The sequence below is a fragment of the Phyllobates terribilis genome, unplaced genomic scaffold (genome assembly GCF_046119375.1).
Source record: "Phyllobates terribilis strain yellow unplaced genomic scaffold, ASM4611937v1 Scaffold_2__4_contigs__length_985480577, whole genome shotgun sequence".
NCBI lineage: Eukaryota > Metazoa > Chordata > Amphibia > Anura > Dendrobatidae > Phyllobates > Phyllobates terribilis.
Window position 1 is genome coordinate 982,362,865 of NW_027362762.1, and position 6,000 is coordinate 982,368,864.

The window sequence follows — 6,000 nt, forward strand, 5'->3', positions numbered from 1 at the left end:
GGAAGATATGGGAGCTCCTGACAGGAGGATGGGGGTATGGAGAATATGGGGGAATGTGGAGGATATGAGGGCTCCTGACAGGAGCATGGGGGTGTGGAGGATATGGGGGCTCCTGACAGGAGGATGGGGGTGTGGAGGATATGGGAGCTCCTGACAGGAGAATGGGGGTGTGTGGAGGATATGGGGGCTCCTGACAGGAGGATGGGGGTGTGGAGGATATGGGGGCTCCTGACAGGAGTATGGGGGTGTGGAGGATATGGGGTCTCCTGACAGAAGGATATGGGGACTCCTGACAGGAGGATGGGGGTGTGGAGGATATGGAGGCTCCTGACAGGAGGATAGGGGTGTGGAGAATATGAGGGCTCCTGACAGGAGGATGGGGGTGTGGAGGATATGGGGGCTCCTGACAGGAGGATGGGGGTGTGGAGGATATGGGGTCTCCTGACTGGAGGATGGGGGTGTGGAGGATATGGGGGTCTCCTGACTGGAGGATGGGGGTGTGGAGGATATGGGGGTCTCCTGACAGTAGGATGGGGGTGTGGAGAATATGAGGGCTCCTGACAGGAGGATGGGGCTGTGGAGGATATGGGGTCTCCTGACAGGAGGATGGGGCTGTGGAGGATATGGGGCACCTGACAGGAAGATGGGAGTGAGGAGGATATGGGGCTCCTGACAGGAGGATGGGGGTGTGGAGGATATGGGGGCTCCCGACAGGAGTATGGGGGTGTGGAGAATATGAGGGCTCCTGACAGGAGGATGGCGGTGTGGAGGATATGGGGCTCCTGACAGGAAGATGGGAGTGAGGAGGATATGGGGGCTCCTGACAGGAGGATGGGGGTGTGGAGGATATGGGGCTCCTGACAGGAAGATGGTAGTGAGGAGGATATGGGGCTCCTGACAGGAGGATGGCGGTGTGGAGGATATGGGGCTCCTGACAGGAAGATGGGAGTGAGGAGGATATGGGGCTCCTGAAAGGAGGATGGGGGTGTGGAGGATATGGGGGCTCCTGACAGGAGGATGGGGGTGTGGAGGATATGGGGGCTCCTGTCAGGAGGATATGGGGACTCCTGACAGGAGGATGGGGGTGTGGAGGATATGGGGGCTCCTGACAGGAGGATAGGGGTGTGGAGAATATGAGGGCTCCTGACAGGAGGATGGGGGTGTGGAGGATATGGGGGCTCCTGACAGGAGGATGGGGGTGTGGAGGATATGGGGTCTCCTGACTGGAGGATGGGGGTGTGGAGGATATGGGGGTCTCTTGACAGTAGGATGGGGGTGTGGAGGATATGGGGGCTCCTGACAGTAGGATGGGGGTGTGGAGGATATGGGGGCTCCTGACAGGAGGATGGGGGTGTGGAGGATATGGGCGCTCCTGACAGGAGGATGAGGTGTGTGGAGGATATGAGGGCTCCTGACAGGAGGATGGGGGTGTGGAGGATATGGGGGCTCCTGACAGGAGGATGGGGGTGTGGAGGATATGGGGGCTCCTGCCGGGAGGATGGGGTTGTGGAGGATATGGGGGCTCCTGACAGGAGTATGGGGGTGTGGAGAATATGAGGGCTCCTGACAGGAGGATGGGGGTCTGGAGGATATGGGGCTCCTGACAGGAGGATGGGGGTCTGGAGGATATGGGGCTCCTGACAGGAGGATGGCGGTGTGGAGGATATGGGGCTCCTGACAGGAGGATGGCGGTGTGTAGGATATGGGGCTCCTGACAGGAGGATGGGGGTGTGGAGGATATGGGGCTCCTGACAGGAGCATGGGGGTGTGGAGGATATGGGGGCTCCTGACAGGAGGATGGGGGTGTGGAGGATATGGGAGCTCCTGACAGGAGGATGGGGGTGTGTGGAGGATATGGGGGCTCCTGACAGGAGGATGGGGGTGTGGAGGATATGGGGGCTCCTGACAGGAGTATGGGGGTGTGGAGGATATGGGGTCTCCTGACAGAAGGATATGGGGACTCCTGACAGGAGGATGGGGGTGTGGAGGATATGGAGGCTCCTGACAGGAGGATAGGGGTGTGGAGAATATGAGGGCTCCTGACAGGAGGATGGGGGTGTGGAGGATATGGGGGCTCCTGACAGGAGGATGGGGGTGTGGAGGATATGGGGGCTCCTGACTGGAGGATGGGGGTGTGGAGGATATGGGGGTCTCCTGACTGGAGGATGGGGGTGTGGAGGATATGGGGGTCTCCTGACAGTAGGATGGGGGTGTGGAGAATATGAGGGCTCCTGACAGGAGGATGGGGCTGTGGAGGATATGGGGTCTCCTGACAGGAGGATGGGGCTGTGGAGGATATGGGGCTCCTGACAGGAAGATGGGAGTGTGGAGGATATGGGGCTCCTGACAGGAGGATGGGGGTGTGGAGGATATGGGGGCTCCTGACAGGAGTATGGGGGTGTGGAGAATATGAGGGCTCCTGACAGGAGGATGGCGGTGTGGAGGATATGGGGCTCCTGACAGGAAGATGGGAGTGAGGAGGATATGGGGGCTCCTGACAGGAGGATGGGGGTGTGGAGGATATGGGGCTCCTGACAGGAAGATGGTAGTGAGGAGGATATGGGGCTCCTGACAGGAGGATGGCGGTGTGGAGGATATGGGGCTCCTGACAGGAAGATGGGAGTGAGGAGGATATGGGGCTCCTGAAAGGAGGATGGGGGTGTGGAGGATATGGGGGCTCCTGACAGGAGGATGGGGGTGTGAAGGATATGGGGGCTCCTGTCAGGAGGATATGGGGACTCCTGACAGGAGAATGGGGGTGTGGAGGATATGGGGGCTCCTGACAGGAGGATAGGGGTGTGGAGAATATGAGGGCTCCTGACAGGAGGATGGGGGTGTGGAGGATATGGGGGCTCCTGACAGGAGGATGGGGGTGTGGAGGATATGGGGTCTCCTGACTGGAGGATGGGGGTGTGGAGGATATGGGTGTCTCTTGACAGTAGGATGGGGGTGTGGAGGATATGGGGGCTCCTGACAGTAGGATGGGGGTGTGGAGGATATGGGGGCTCCTGACAGGAGGATGGGGGTGTGGAGGATATGGGCGCTCCTGACAGGAGGATGAGGTGTGTGGAGGATATGAGGGCTCCTGACAGGAGGATGGGGGTGTGGAGGATATGGGGGCTCCTGACAGGAGGATGGGGGTGTGGAGGATATGGGGGCTCCTGCCGGGAGGATGGGGGTGTGGAGGATATGGGGGCTCCTGACAGGAGTATGGGGGTGTGGAGAATATGAGGGCTCCTGACAGGAGGATGGGGGTCTGGAGGATATGGGGCTCCTGACAGGAGGATGGGGGTCTGGAGGATATGGGGCTCCTGACAGGAGGATGGCGGTGTGGAGGATATGGGGCTCCTGACAGGAGGATGGCGGTGTGGAGGATATGGGGCTCCTGACAGGAGGATGGCGGTGTGGAGGATATGGGGCTCCTGACAGGAGGATGGGGGTGTGGAGGATATGGGGCTCCTGACAGGAGGATGGCGGTGTGGAGGATATGGGGGCTCCTGACAGGAGGACGGGGGTGTGGAGGATATGGGGGCTCCTGACAGGAGGATATGGGGACTCCTGACAGGAGGATGGGGGTGTGGAGGATATGGGGCTCCTGACAGGAGGATGGCGGTGTGGAGGATATGGGGGCTCCTGACAGGAGGACGGGGGTGTGGAGGATATGGGGGCTCCTGACAGGAGGATATGGGGACTCCTGACAGGAGGATGGGGGTGTGGAGGATATGGGGTCTCCTGACAGAAGGATATGGGGTCTCCTGACAGAAGGATATGGGGACTCCTGACAGGAGGATGGGGGTGTGGAGGATATGGAGGCTCCTGACAGGAGGATAGGGGTGTGGAGAATATGAGGGCTCCTGACAGGAGGATGGGGGTGTGGAGGATATGGGGGCTCCTGACAGGAGGATGGGGGTGTGGAGGATATGGGGTCTCCTGACTGGAGGATGGGGGTGTGGAGGATATGGGGGTCTCCTGACTGGAGGATGGGGGTGTGGAGGATATGGGGGTCTCCTGACAGTAGGATGGGGGTGTGGAGAATATGAGGGCTCCTGACAGGAGGATGGGGCTGTGGAGGATATGGGGTCTCCTGACAGGAGGATGGGGCTGTGGAGGATATGGGGCTCCTGACAGGAAGATGGGAGTGAGGAGGATATGGGGCTCCTGACAGGAGGATGGGGGTGTGGAGGATATGGGGGCTCCTGACAGGAGTATGGGGGTGTGGAGAATATGAGGGCTCCTGACAGGAGGATGGCGGTGTGGAGGATATGGGGCTCCTGACAGGAAGATGGGAGTGAGGAGGATATGGGGGCTCCTGACAGGAGGATGGGGGTGTGGAGGATATGGGGCTCCTGACAGGAAGATGGTAGTGAGGAGGATATGGAGCTCCTGACAGGAGGATGGCGGTGTGGAGGATATGGGGCTCCTGACAGGAAGATGGGAGTGAGGAGGATATGGGGCTCCTGAAAGGAGGATGGGGGTGTGGAGGATATGGGGGCTCCTGACAGGAGGATGGGGGTGTGGAGGATATGGGGGCTCCTGTCAGGAGGATATGGGGACTCCTGACAGGAGGATGGGGGTGTGGAGGATATGGGGGCTCCTGACAGGAGGATAGGGGTGTGGAGAATATGAGGGCTCCTGACAGGAGGATGGGGGTGTGGAGGATATGGGGGCTCCTGACAGGAGGATGGGGGTGTGGAGGATATGGGGTCTCCTGACTGGAGGATGGGGGTGTGGAGGATATGGGGGTCTCTTGACAGTAGGATGGGGGTGTGGAGGATATGGGGGCTCCTGACAGTAGGATGGGGGTGTGGAGGATATGGGGGCTCCTGACAGGAGGATGGGGGTGTGGAGGATATGGGCGCTCCTGACAGGAGGATGAGGTGTGTGGAGGATATGAGGGCTCCTGACAGGAGGATGGGGGTCTGGAGGATATGGGGCTCCTGACAGGAGGATGGGGGTGTGGAGGATATGGGGGCTCCTGACTGGAGGATGGGGGTGTGGAGGATATGGGGGCTCCTGACAGGAGGATGGGGGAATGTGGAGGATATGAGGGCTCCTGACAAGAGGATGGGGTGTGGAGGATATGGGGGCTCCTGACTGGAGGATGGGGGTGTGGAGGATATGGGGGCTCCTGACTGGAGGATGGGGGTGTGGAGGATATGGGGGCTCCTGACAGGAGGATGGGGGTGTGTGGAGGATATGGGGGCTCCTGACAGGAGGATGGGGGTGTGGAGGATATGGGGGCTCCTGACAGGAGGATGGGGGTGTGGAGGATATGGGGGCTCCTGACAGGAGGATGGGGGTGTGGAGGATATGGGGGCTCCTGACAGGAGGATGGGGGTGTGGAGGATATGGGGGCTCCTGACAGGAGGATGAGGGTGTGGAGGTTATGGGGGCTCCTGACAGGAGGATGGGGGTGTGGAGGATATGGGGGCTCCTGACTGGAGGATGGGGGTGTGGAGGATATGGGGGTTCCTGACAGGAGGATGGGGGTGTGGAGGATATGGGGGCTCCTGACAGGAGGATGGGGGTGTGGAGGATATGGGGGCTCCTGACGAGCATGGGCGTGTGGAGGATATGGGGGCTCCTGACAGGAGGATGGGGGTGTGGAGGATATGGGGGCTCCTGACAGGAGGATGGGGGTGTGGAGGATATGGAAGCTCCTGACAGGAGGATGGGGGTGTGGAGGATATGGGGGCTCCTGACAGGAGGATGGGGGTGTGGAGGATATGGGGGCTCCTGACAGGAGGATGGGGGTGTGGAGGATATGGGGGTTCCTGACAGGAGGATGAGGCTGTGGAGGATTTGGGGGCTCCTGACAGAAGGATTGGGTGTGGAAGATATGGGAGCTCCTGACAGGAGGATGGGGGTGTGGAGGATATGGGGACTCCTGACAGGAGGATGGGGGTGTGGAGAATATGGGGGTTCCTGACAGGAGGATGGGGGAATGTGGAGGATATGAAGGCTCCTGACAGGAGCATGGGGGTGTGGAGGATATGGGGG